Source organism: Tenrec ecaudatus, chromosome 4, assembly GCF_050624435.1.
Source record: "Tenrec ecaudatus isolate mTenEca1 chromosome 4, mTenEca1.hap1, whole genome shotgun sequence".
Classification (NCBI taxonomy): domain Eukaryota; kingdom Metazoa; phylum Chordata; class Mammalia; order Afrosoricida; family Tenrecidae; genus Tenrec; species Tenrec ecaudatus.
The window spans coordinates 42553523-42568294 of record NC_134533.1 but is presented as its reverse complement, the minus strand read 5'-3'; positions in this window follow the sequence as shown (position 1 = coordinate 42568294).

Here is a 14772-nt window from a genome sequence, read left to right as displayed (position 1 = left end):
CTCTGTATGGTTTGTCCCCATTGGCGCACCTCATACCAGCCACTCGCCACAAACTGTGCTGCCATCCAGGGTCAGGACATCACATCTTGAACCTCGACCAGTCCTGCAGTCATCTCTAGGAACAAGCTGCTCGGTACAAGAACACAGCCCTCAAGGACTGGCACTCTGGAATGAGATCTACCCTAAGTTTCCCTTTCCTGTGGACATAAACAATATCTTCCACTTGGGTGGATTAGTGTCCTGGTTCCCCATTGCCGTCTTTTTTCTACACCCAACCCTCTGTGTGCCTTAAAGGCATATGAGAGGGGTGGAAAACATGCCTTTCAGCACAGGTGCTACCTCTAGCTAGCTATCATCTATCTATATTTTTATTTATTGTTTATTTGTTTGATAACATATGTATCATTAAGCTTGGTCTGGCTCATGCCAGAGGATCTGGTCCTGAGCCCCGGGATTGTGTATTGTTTGTATTTTTCCTTAGGTCCGTTCTGCTGTTTGTATTTACCTCAGTGTGCACATGTTGTACTTGACTTTTTGTGCTTGGCTAACTTCACCCAACATAATATCCTCCAACTCTTTCCACGAGATGAAAAGTTTCATCCTTTCATCATGATTTTTTAGGGATGTGTAGTATTCCATTATGTGTATATACCAGGGTGTTTAAATCCATTCATCTGACAGAAATTTAAGCTATTTCCAGGTTTTCTCATGATCGTGAACTGCGCAACGATGAGCACTGGAGAACAGATGGCTGGCTGTGGTCTATTTCTTAATCCTTCGGGGTATATGCCCAGTAGTGGAATTGCTGGGTCATAAGGGATCTCAATTTCCAAGTGTTCTCCACAGTGGCTGTACATGTCTGCAGGTCCACCAGCAGTGGATGAGAGTTCCTATCTCACCACACCCCTCCAACACTTGTTGCTTTCTGTTTTGTTGAATTGGGCTAGCTTGGTGGTGTTAGTTGGTATCTCATAGTTATTTAGTTTGCATGTCCCAGATGGCTAATGATCGCGAACATTTTCTCATATGTTTATTGGCCATTCGGGTTTCCTGCGTTGTGAATCTTCTGTTCAAGTCGTTTGCTCACCTCTTTAGTGGGCTACTTGTTTTTTTCTTGTTGTCAGCTTGGAGGCTTATGTAGATTTTAGTAATAAGCACTTTTTCTGATATGTCATTGCTAAATGTCGTTTCGTAGTCTGTGGGCTCTCTGACTACTCTCTTGCTGAAGCCTTTCGATGCACACACAGTGTTTAGTCTTTAGAATGTCCCACCCTTCTATTGTATCTTCCTTTGAAAGTATAGCCTTCCTTAATTCTGAGAGCCCATGTATTCCCTGTGCAAAGGTTCTTAGCTTTGTCCCTATTTCTTCATTGATAAACCTAATAATTTGGTGACTTACCTCGAGGTCTGTGATCCACCTTGAACTTGTTCTTGAACTAAGGATCCTGCTTCATTCTTCTGCAGGCTGACATTCAGTTTTCCTGGCACCATTTGTTGAATAGGGCATTCGCTTGCCATTTGATTTTTGGGGGGGTCATATAAAAAATTAGTTGCCTGTATGCTGCTGATTTTATTTCTCGATTTTCTGCTCTTATCCACCGGTCTAAGGATCTCTCATTATACCAGTCCCATGCTGTTTTGACAACTGCAGCTGTATGAGTTTTTGAAGGCCAGTAAGGCAAGCCCACCCGCTTTGTTCTTCTCCTTGAGGAGTTCGCTGCCAATTCTGGGCCTCTTCCCTTTCCCTATGAAGTTGGGCATCAATTTTTCATTTCTTTGAAAAAAAGATGTTGGTGTTTGTTTTGCCCCTGCAGTGAAGTTGTGTAGTGCCTTTGATAGTGTTGCCATCTTTACAATATTGAGTCTTCTGGTTCACAAGCACAGGCTATTTTTCCATTTGTGAAGGCCCCTTTCGGTTTCTTATAACGATGCTATTTGGTTTTCCTCAGACAGGTCTTTTGATTTTTTTGTTTGTTTGTTAGGTATACCCCTAGATATTTCATTTTATGCTTGGCTATTGTGAAGGGTACTACCTTCTTGATCTCCTTTTCTGTAATCTCACCAGTTGTCTATAGCAATCCCATTGAATTCTGCTTGTTGATCTTATATCCTGTCACTCTGCCATAGTCCTTTCTGGCCTCCACACTCCTATTGTGGAGTCTTTGGGGTTCTCAGGAATATAAACTCATGTCATCTGCAAAAAAACAATAATTTCACTTTTTTTTCCTCCACATGGATAGCTTTGATATCATTCCATTGCCTTGTTTTATAGCTAGGACCTCCAGGACCAGGTTGAATAAAAGTGGGGACAAGGGGCATCCTTGTCTGGTCACATTTTTCAATGGGAATTGTGTACTCTTTTCTCCCTTGATTGTAACTCTGGCCATTGATTTTTTCATCTATAATCTGAAGTATGTTGAGGTAATTACCTTTTAATCCTATCTTCTTGTGTATCTTAATTAGGAATGGGTGTTGAATGTATTTTTCTACATCTATTGATATTATGCAGCTCTAATCCTTTTACCTTTTAATGTGATAGATGATGTTAATGGATTTTCAGATGTTAAACCATCCCTACATCCCAGGTATGAATCCCACTTGGTCATGATGGATTATTCTTTTTATATGCTTTTGTATTCTGTTGGTCAAGATTTTGTTAAGGACTTTGCATCTATGTTCATTACAGATATTGGCCTGTAGTTCTCTACTCTTGTCGGATCCTTACCCAGTTTTGGTATTGTGTTATACTGGCTTCACAGAATGTGTTTGGGTGTTGTGGTAGTTAAATAATCTGGTGTCAATTTGGAACTTGAGAGGATTAAGAGTAAAGGGATGGAGTCTAGTCTGTCAATAGGGTCATAGCCAATGAGGCCTCTGTGTGGGCATGGCCTTACCCTAAGGATTCTGGGAATTCCTGGATTTCCTCCTTGGAAGCAGGAGACAGACTCTCTCTCTCTCTCTCTCTCTCTCTCTCTCTCTCTCTCTGGGCTCACTCCCTGGGAGACATTGCAGCTGACAAGACTCATTAAACTAGTGTCCTGAGCTGGAGAAGTCACGTGTACCTACCCTGATGCAACCAGACCTCTGAAGCCAGAGAAGCCAAACAGAGACTCCTGTCAGCACTGAGACGCTTGCAACACCACTAGATCCCAAGACTTTCTATCCACTTGTCTGTGATTGTCCTTTATTCAGAGTCATTGCATGTGTTTCGTGAGTCTGAAGAGAATTTTTTAGATTGGTATCAGACATATGGGCTAATGTCAGACTTATGGACTTGTACTGGACTGTGTTGGGATGCTTTCTTAATGTACAATTCCCCTTTATATAATACTCTCATACACATATGAGTGTGTCTATGGATTTGTTTCTCTAGTCTATCAAGACTAACACAGGTGTTTACTGTCTGTGGTAGTTGCATAATCTGGTGTCAACTTGTAGAGGGGTAGAGTCTAGCCTGTCAATCAGGTCGTACCTGATGACCTCATTTGGAGACACCCTGGAGATAAGTAGCTCACTGGAGGCCAGAAACAGGCAGACTCTCTCTGCTTCGGCTTCCTGCTGATAAGACACATGGAGCTACGCTAGAGCCCCAGAGCTGGAGGAGCCATGTGGAGAACCTTGACAGAGCTGAGATGCTTCCACCGCCATTGGATCCATAAGACTTTCCACCCACTGGTCTGTGATCTTCCTGCATTTGTATTGGACCTGTGGGCTAATATCGAATTTATGGACTTAATCTGGACTGGGCTGGGATATTTTCTCAATATACAATTGCTCTTTGATATAAGCTTCTCTCTTGCACACATACCAGGATCTCTGGCTTTGTTTCTCTCGGCTACCCAGACTATCACACTGTCCTTTTCTGTGTTCAGGAAGAGCTTGTGTAGAGTTGGTGTCAGGCCTTCTCTGAATGTTTGGTAGAATTCTCCTGTGAAGCCATCTGGGTGGGAACATTTTTTAGTTTGTAGTTCATTAATAACCTTATCTGTTTCTACTTTTGCTATGGGTCTGTTAAAATTATTGGTATCTGTATGAGATAATCTGGAGAGGGTTTGTTTTTCCAAGTATTTATGCATGTCTTTCAAGTTATTGTATTCACTGGAGTACAGGCCTTTGTAGTACTGTGTAATTAGTCTTTTTATGTCATTCGGGTCCATTGTGATTTTCCCTGTTTCATTCCTCATCTTGGCTATGACGTCTGCTCCTTCCTACCTGTTGTTAAATTTGCCAACAGTTTGTTGATTCTGTTAATCCTTTCAGAGCACCAGCTCTTTATTGCATTGAGTTTTTCCAGTTTTTTTGCCCACTCATTAATCTCCACCCTGGTTTTTGCAATTTCATTCTTTTCCCTTCTTTCTTTCTTTGTCGTTATTTTTTGCTATTAGAAGTTTATTCTGTTGACTCTTCCAATTGCTGAAGGTTTTATGACAAGTTGTCCACCATAAACCACTCTTCCTTCTTTATATGTGCATTTATCACTACCAAGCATCTTCTGATAACTGCCTTTGCCGTGTCCCATAGGTTTAGGTATGTTACTTTTTAGTTATCATAAGTTTCTAGACACTTCCTAATTTTGTCTATAATTTGGCCCAAGTGTATTATTCCTCCTTCAAGGATTTGCCCGAGTTTCTTTTGTTGGTTTCCAGGTTTATGGTGTGTGGTCAGAGCGGGAAATCTGATTGACCTCTACGTGTTTGAATTTATTCCAACTTGACTTGTGTTCCAGCATATGAGCTATTTTCATTCATAAACTTTTAAAATCCCACTCTTATATATGTGATGTGTATATGTATAAGTTATTGGACATAGTAATCATTGCCCAATGTCTTTTGGCCCAATGTCATTGTTCAAGTCTTTCAGTAATGCTTCCTACCCTTTTTAAGTTATACATCTTTATATGTTTTCTGTTACTATAGGTTAGTTTGCCTTTTCTAGAAGTTCATACAAGTGGGATTATATAGGATGTACTCTTAGTTTTGTGTTCTGGCTTCTATCACTAAACATAATCGTTTGTGGTTGCATCCATGTTGTTTCATGTATAGATAATTCATTTTTTTTATTCCTTAATTGTTGTCCTTGTGTGCTGTTGAGTTGGTTCCAACTTAAAGTGATGCCATGTAGAACAGACTAAAACACCACTCAATCCTGTGTCCTCCTCAAAAGTATTCTTATATTTGAGCTCATTGTTCCAGCCATTGTGTAAATGGTGCAGTATTCCTTATTCTGTTTGCACACCTGTCTTTTGTTCCAGATACAGGTTCTACATGAGCACAATTAAGAGTTTTGAAATTCTAATTCCACTCAAGGCTAGTCACAGTTTGTTGTGGTCCACATAGCCAAATATCTTTGACCATCAATAAATCACCAAGGAAATATCTTTCGGATATTCTCTGCTTTCAGCCGAGATCCATCTGACATCAGCAATTATATCCCTTGTTTCATGTCCTCTCCTGAATCCAGCCTGAATTTCAAGCAGGTCTTTGTCAATATACTTCTGCAACCATTGTTGGATTGCTAAGTATTTCTTTATAAAGATAGGCCATAATTTATCAGTTCACTTATTGATGAACATTTCAGATGTTTCCAGTTTCAGCTTATTAATAATTAAAGCTTCTCTAAACATTAATGTTAAAGTCTTCATATGACATATATTTTCTTTACTCTTAAGAATATTTACTCCTAATATAAGTTAAAAGTGCTTGGTTGGATAACATGATAAGTATATGCTTAAACTTTTAAGAAAATTCTCATAATTTTCCAACACAGTTTTGTACCATTTGCAGTTATTATTATCAAATTTTAAGATTTCCAGGCCTTTCATATTCTTGTCAATACATGTTATCAGTGTTCTTAGCTTTATTCATTTTGATAGTGAGTCATAGTAAGTCACTTTAAATTTAATTTGCATGTTCTAATGACTATTAATGCTGCTTGTCTTTTCATGTGTTTCTTTTCCAACTGTATCTCTTCTTTGGCAAGTGACTGTCTAAATATTTTGTACATTTTAATTGGATTGTTTTCTTATTTAAAAACTTTCTTATTGAAAGTTTGATTAGTCAAGCAGTAAGTATAGTTGTTGACTATGCATCTATCTTGCCTGTAAAACTCTTTTGTTAACTATACACATTCCTTAGGCTTAAGGCCCTTCATTGTCATTTTGGCCTTTCTTTACATTACAATAAATCTCTAGTTAGGTCATGTTGGTGTAGAGTTCAGCATTATCTATTGCAGTATCTTGCTTCAAAAATTTACTCACAAAGCTGGATCAATCTTTGTCTATTTTGCACCTTAATTTAAAACCTTAGAAAACAGAGGTACTGAAAAAATGAGGTGTGGTCGGGGAGCACACTTGACCTCCTTCAGCTCTAAATGAGCGAAAGTGAATCCAACTCCACCAGCTAAGGGCCAATTTCTACCAGGCAGACAGGCATGCCTCCATCCTCTACTCCCTTTACCTTATTCTGACATGTATCCCCACTGCCCCCCACCAACACTCTCATTCCCTGCTGGGTGTGACAATCCATTACAGTGGCCACACAGAAATCACAAAGAACACAATTCTGAGGGATTATTATGGAAGTTAATAAAGTTAGTTTACCACAAGCCAGGATCAGAAAAATTAAGAGTATAGTCCTTTTGTCTGTAGCAGAGTTTAATTTTAGCCACGATAGCAGACATGGTCCTTAGCCACTTAGGCACACAGGCCCTTGACTTCTTCCCTGCTCGTTTATACCTGATGAATGCTCAAAGGGCACCCATTTAGCCTCCTTCAGGAAGACCCTCAGCTGTGCTCATTCCATGGGCTAGGAATCCACTGTACAGTCTCATGGTCTCAGCACTGGTCCTCTACTCTGACGTTAATTCTCAGTAGTGTGCTCTCTGGTGCTACACCACTTCCAGCAACACTCACAGTCACACACTCACTCTGCTATTGGCTCTTCTTTCTGGACAGCGGTGGGAATCCTCCTCTCTGCTCACGAGATGGCTCACTTTTATATCAGCAGAATGACAAAGGTGACCAATCTCTGCATTTAAGTCCTTTATACCTTAAATGCATCCTGATTGTAGCTTGTGTTGCAGGAGTTGCAAAGTCTAAGGATAAAAGAGCCATAGCAAGTGATTTCACCTTCCCACAGTTACAAATTATAATAGTAAAATATATTTTTATATCCAGTGGCTTCATACAAAATACTTGAAAGACATAAGGATGATAACTGTGCGCAATAAGAGGTACACAATATTTTAAAAAGTAGCTGAACTCTCTATGTAGTCAAATTTACTCCCTACTACTACTAAATCAATGAAGGAGTTAAGGATATAGCCTGAGGAAGACAAGAATCATCTTCAGATGAGCGCTTTGGATTGATCCTAGGGAAAAGAAATCCTGCTCTTCCCTGTGCGAGGGGACATGGCCTCTTCTTGCAACCAAGAAGGTTGAGGACAATTCGAATTTTCAGAAGTATATCCATGAAAATAACCTTTCTTTTCTTGGGGTCCCACTTCTTCCTTCTAGGATCCTGGCCCTAAAAAAAAGAGACTTTTAAGAGCTATTCTGTTATTATTACAATTTATTCTTAACCCTGATCATCAGCCTAGTCTTCCTTCAGCTACAAGAAAGAACACATCCTACAATACTGCTGCATCATTATTTGGTTGTCCCAAAAGGTATGATTTCAAGATCTCATCTTGCAGGTTTGCCTCTTAGAGACACTTCTGGTACCAAGACAACGATTCAGTGCAGGTGTTCACAGAAAGCAATATTAGGCTTTTGGGGGTCTGAGAGAGAAAAGAGAAGAAAGGTTATAGTTACGTTGATTAGCAGGTTATCACTCAGGACCTTAGGACAATTAGAAATAGTGGCTGAACCTGAGTTTGCTTTGATATTTATCAGATACCTGTCATCCATAATTGTCCCTGGTACCTCTGGAAACTTAGCACTTCAGTCCATCTTGTGTACAGACAGACATAATCCTGAGATCAGAGAAAATATTTAGGCACCAGCTGGTAGGAAGGAGTACGGGGTATGTGCAGGAATTATGAGCCTCAAGGGAATATGTTTGGGAGTCTGCCAGAATAGGGTCGACCCTCATCCTCATTTTATTCCTCATCCTTCTGCAGACCCTGTATTCTCTTGGGGACTTGTAACTTCTCTCAACACACACTTGCTTTCTGACTCAAAGTCATTGTGATGTCTTTTACCTTGCATGTCCTCTGTTCCCCGTGGCCCACCATACTGCCCTAGTGAATTCCAACTCTTCATTCAAGTCTCAATTCGGTTGTCACTTACTCTTGGACGCTTTCCCAGCTTCCCTTGGGCAGAGTGATGTTGTCTTTTAGCCCCATGGAGTGTCCTGTACATATTTCTATTATAGAGCATTTTGGGTTGCATTGACTGCTTCCCTTTTCTGTCTCCCTAAAGGAAGTTTGAACACCACAAAGCAAGCTATTTCCTTATTCATATTTTTCTTTCTCTCAAACATAGCATGAAACTGGAAATAGTGTATAGAATCAAAGGATGTTGAGTGAATAAACAAATGAATTTCATTCACTATAAAAACAACAGCAATAAAAAACAAACAAGGCAAAATAAAAACCTACACTCATTACTGTTGAGTCTATGCCAACTCCTAATGACACTGTAGGGCAGGCTGGAACTGCCCCTGAGGTTCTGAGACTGCGACTGTCTATGGGAGTAGAATGCCTTACTTTTCTCCAAAGGAGTGGCTGGTGGTTTCAAGTGGAGTCGACCTTCCAGATAGCAGCCCAGCATGTGACCACGGCACCCCCAGGGCTCCTATCAGTTGCTACAGTTCGGAGATGTCTCAAGGTCATAGAGAGCTAGCAGCAACGCTGAGAGTAGAATTAATGTCTTTTAGCATTCCATCATGAAAGGAGTAAGTTTTTTCTTTAGAAACTAGAAGGGCAAAAAAATACTCCGTAAACCAACAACAAGAAAAAAGACAGGCATAGACTTCATGGACGCCATTTGGAAAGAGTATAATCGATGTTGCTTTGTTTACTTTGTTATAGGAGGCCAGGTGGTTGGAGAGCATTGGTTTCTGGGCCATCTATGGAGTGGGTATTGGAGCTACTGGGAGGCTTTGCAGCAGCTGGTCCCTTCAGATGTCCAGGCAGGAAGGGTCTAGTCACATAGACCTGCATCAAGGGAAAATCGTTTACTTTTTGAAACCTTTGTTTGCATTTTGCTGTTCAGAATGCTCTTTCAATTCTTTCATGAGTGTGGATAATTTATTGCCTGCAGAGCTTCACCTGATAGATTTGCTTTTTTTCCACACAACTCCTTTAATTATGACTTTTGTCATCACCCAGAGTGATTATTTGTACAGGTGCCTATTTGGGACTAATTTGGAAATTCCCAAAGAAGTTCACTTATCAAATCTGCAGCACAAGAATTTTTAAATTGTTTAAGAGCAAGGATGTCTCTTTGAGGACTAAGATGAGTCTGACACCCACCCATGCACCCCCACAAAATCATGCTACTTTAATAGCCTCATATAAATGTAGAAGTTGGACAAAAAACTAGGAAGACCAAAGATTTGAATTTGAATTATGGTGTTGCTGAGGATTAAGGAAAGTAACATGGACTTGTGGAAGAACAAACAAAACCAACTTGGAAGAAGTGCAGCCAGAATTCTCTTTAGAAGTGAACATTAGAGACTCCATTCCCCACGTATTTCAGACATGCTTTTAGATGAAGAGACCGGTCCCTGGAAAAAAGACATCATGCTTGTTAAAGTAGGGGTCAGGGAAAGCGGGAAACACTGTCTAGGAGATGGATTAGCATAATGGCTGCAACACTGGGCTCAGACATAGCCATCGTGGTGAGACGGACACAAGTTTGGGCATTGTTCCCTTCTGTTGTACATCAAGTCATTATGACTTGGAACTGACTTGAGTGTAAACAACAACAACAACGGTGTAGAAATTCAGAATTATCCAATTATTACATTTCCTTCAGCATGACTAGCCTCATTTTCTAAGGTTGGCTCAACAAAAATTTACACTTCTTGAGAAGGACATGGAAGCCCTATGGGCCGGGTTAAGTCTTGAGTAGTGAGTTTCTGTTCATTAGCACAAAGATTTGAAGAGAGGGCAGAGTTACAAGGGTGGGTTATAAGGGGAAGCACCTTGCTGTATCTGGTGGGACAACGGGATTCACCTTCAGCTTGGCCAGGTAGCTGAAGTCAAAATTCTGACTCTCATCTTTGTACTTTAGAATCCTGGTTTCTAAGATCATTGAAGCAGGATCCATCTCTCAGGAGGATCTCACAGAACACAAACTTGAATGAATTAATGGAGAAAACAATATCCATTTATAAATTTTAATTGACTCATTTATCTCACGTAAGAAGATGCATATCATAATCTCACCATCAAATTCAACTAAGGAGCTTGGTAGCAATGGACCATTAACCTCAAGATCTGCCTGTTCTTTGGGAGATAGATGATGCTCTCTCTGGTCACCAAGCAACCCTGGTGATAGCTCAGAGTTGGGCTTCTGAGGACAGCAGTTGGAAACCAGCTGCTCTGAAAGAGAGATGAGGTTTTCTATCACATAAAGAGTTACACTCTCAGAAACCCACAGAGGCAGAGGGTTCTTATGAGTTGGCGTTGACTCGATGGCAGTGAGGTTTTTTGGGTTTGGGTTTTGCATTTTTTAAATTTAGTTTCCATACAAATTTACAGCCTCTGAAACCCAACATAAGAATGTTATGAGGTGGAATTATGTCAATGGCAATGTGTTTTTGTTGGACTGGAGAAACTAAATAGCAGAAGGGAGGTGGTGAAAGAGGCATTTGGTTTCATGTTCAAAGTTGTTAGGTAAAGCCTAACTGATAGAATGATGTTTGAACAGGGACTTGAAGGAGGTAAGAGACACTTAAGGATGCCTGGGAGAAATGGTCCAGATTGGAAGGACAGGATGTGAGAAGCTCCTGATGTGGGGTTATACTTTGTATATTGCTTTATAGAATTGATCACACTGAATACTTACAAGACCAGAAACCACTCTCACTGTCATTGAGTCAATAGTGACTCATAGTGACCCTATAGGACAGCGTTGAACTGCCCCTGTGGGTTTCGATGACTAAATCTTTACAGGAGTAGAAAGCCTCATCTTTCTTCTATGGAGCAGCGGGTAGTTTCAGACTGCTGACCTTGCCATTTGCAACTCCACCCGTAACTACATCACCAGGACAGATAGCAACTGTATATTTGTGTACATAATTCTCTTATTTTATTTCTGAAAGCAGAAGTCATTTTCTTTTCAACCTTGTAACCCCAAAGAATAGGGTTTCAACTTTGTGACTCTAAAGAATTGGACCTGACAACCAGGGTGCAGCAAAGCACCGATGAAACACACAATATTCCTCTGGTTCCTTGAGGCTTCCTCGCCCCTTCCTGCCCCCCCCCCACTATCATGACCCCAGTCCTGCCGTTCACTGCGGTTAGACTGGAGATTGTGCACAGGTACAGATACGAGATAAGAGCTCAGGACACATGGAATCCAAGAATGGCAATAGCAATAGCAGAAGGGCAGTGGGAAGGTGGGGAGAGGAATGGAGGGAGGGGGGACCAATGATCAACACATAACCCCTCTCCCCCTCTTTCAGGGGGATAAACAATAGAAACCATGGGGGAAGAGAGGCAGTGGTTAGTGTAGACATGAAAATAATAATTATTTATAATTTATCAAGGGGTCTTTGTTGGGGAGGGACTAGCTGATACCAAGGGCTCAATAGAAAGTAAATGTCTAGAAAAGAATGATGGCAACATATGTACAAATATGTTTAATACAATTGATGAATAGATTGTTATGAGTTGTAAGAGTCCCGAATAAAATTATCTTTTAATAATAATAGAATGGAACCTGATACAGAATAATAAACAGCTTATATATGTGGGGGTGATGGGGAGGGGACAGTGGTAAGGGAGAAAGTGAAAAGGAGGAGGTTGGGATCCAGGAATGGAGAAAGGAAATGAGGAAGGAAGAAAAAAAATCCCAGAAAAAGATAAGCCAAGCTTCGTGACTTTCAGGAAAATTCTCTCCTCCGGTTTCGGCAAACATAGGTATCCTGCACTCTCAAGCCATTTTCCTCCAAACCTTCTCTTCCACCTGCTTCTGCCCCTGAGCAGCCATCTGCAGGAGACCGCACGTTCCCTTTAAATGTGCTAATGATTTTATATGGGATAGTATGAAGTCTTAAGGGCCCAGAGGAGCTCTCTTGAATTGTCAACGTGACTTCTTATACTAGTATTGTTACTGATTCATTTTGTGTTAATGTTATAGTTCACATTTAAGGAGATCTTTACTTGTACCCAAACCCTCAGGAGAACTTTCCTTTTGCCTCAGGTCCCTCCTGCACATGTCTCCTTCCTAATATTTATCTGATCTCGGTGATCTACTAACTGGAACAATTGCTGCAGATGAGGAAGTTTTCCAGATGGCTACCACTTTTTTGACTGAGTTCAAATTCCTAAGCAGTTGGGTAGGGGCTCGTGAACTTGTGGTTTTGAAACTTGATTTGAAACAAATTTGATGACAAATTTGTGCTAGATGCTATCTGACCTGAAACAAAGATTCTCTAGAGAACTGAATTTTTATGAAGTAGAGCTGAGCGGAACCACAGAGTCTAGCTTAGGTTTCAGGATGGATGGAAACAACTACATAGTCACAGGTTAAGGTTATATACATTAATTCCTTCACCAGCATATCAATTTTGCACAAATTATTCCTGAGATCAAAAATCCAGGTATCTGGAAAAGGCTTTGCACTGGTCAGGAGTTTCGTGTACGTAAGCCCTCCCTGATTATGCTTTCCTGGGGAAGTCCAGCATCTTCCCTCTGCAGAGAAACTAAAGGGGCTTTTGTTATGTCCTTGGATTTCAGGGCAGACAACTTACAGGGCAGGGCAGGTGCCTGTCTTCAGAAGCTATGTTTTCCATGTTATTGGTCAACAAATATTTTTTGTGTAAAGATTCATATTGTAGATCATTTAGCCTTTGATGGCATATGGTTTCTGTAGCACTGTTTTAGCTATTCTATTGCAAAACATAACAGCCATAGAAAATGCATAAGTATATGGTTATTGCTCTATTCTAATAAAATTTTATTGATAGAAACAGATGTGGCCTGAATTTGGCCAATTGAGCAGTAGTTTGCCAATTCTGGGACTAGGTTCTAAAAGTCCTTCTTCATTGCCCTGATTGCATTACACATTTCATTGGGAGCTTCCTGGTGGCTCTCATGCCAGGGGAGGGGGTGAGTGGGATGTTGACTATATAGCTATGGTGACATTTTAAGAGTTTGGCCTCCACTGCCTTTACACCAGGCTTTCATAGAGTCCTGGCCTTGAATGACTCCACATATTCCCTTTTCTTAACTAAATGATACTGATCCCACGGGGGCTCAACTCCAGGCTCCTTCCTGTGATATGGTTGCTCCCTTTTTAAAATTTCTATTGACCAGTCAGTTCCAACTCTTCTGAGCACAAGTTCTGGACTGCAATCTCTCTGAGAGCAGACACCTGCATCTTGATTGTTATTTAAGCTTAAAGGGCTTCTGGCTTCCTTTCTTGACTATGGTAGGAGCTGTGACTGGTAGATGTTAATTCCTATATCACAGGACAATGTGTCCTGTCTATTTGAATTTGACAAATGAACGGAAGCCAAATTCGTTCCTAAAACCATGGCTACCCCACTATGACTTTAGTAGTCTAGCTCTTCAAACAAGCTAGTGACTAGTGACATGGTTCTTCAACCTAACCTCAGGATCTCTCGGGATAATATTGCAGATTATGAACTAGCTGCCAACATAAGAGGACATAGATAGCCTATGATATAGGTTCCATGGAGAAGCTCATAGTTTCCAGCACCTGATCCAGTCTATCAAATGTCATTTAGCTGAGGGCAAAGCTCAGATCTGCCACTGATACCCTGAGTTTTGAGGTCAGCCAAAGCTGATTCCTGCAGGAAGCTTTGCCTGTGTCAACTTAGTAGAGTCATCTTGAGTGAGGCTTTCCCTAAATAAATAAACAAGACTTGATTTAACCATTCATCTGTTAAGTAGTCCTTAATATCTTAATTGCAAACACCCCCGACTCCTCACTGACATGGAGTTAATTATGACTTAAAGTAATCAAATAGGAGAGAGTAGAACTGCTCCTTAGGGCTTCGGAGATTATAAATCTTTGTGGTAGTAGACAGCCACACCTTTCTTCTATGTATCACTGATGGGTTTGAATTTGACCTTGCTGTTCTTGGCCCCACTTCCTCTATGGTACCATCAGTGATTCTTTCACAACTTTAGCACTGTTCTTAATATTGCGAATCTAGAGAGAATTATTAGGAAAATACACGATATCATCTTTACCTTCCTAATTCATTTGTGCAAGTAGGTTATGATTTGGTTCCATGGTTAAATAGAAAGATGTACCACAATTCAGCCAGAACTGTGATCATCAATAGTGGCTAATAAGTATCCTAATAGCTCATAGGAGAGTTAGGTTATTGTATGCTGGAGAGCTGACTCCCCAGCCCTCCCCCACCAAACCAAACCAAACCAAACCAAACCAAACCAAACCAAACCAAACCAAACCAAACCAAACCAAACCAAAACAATACAAAACACCCAAACCTACTACTGTTGAGCTGATTCTGCCTCGTTGTGACTATGCATAGTGTTTCCTAGGTGGTAAATCTTCATAACAGTGGACAGTCTTATCTTCGTCCTAGGGAATGCTTTATAAGTTTG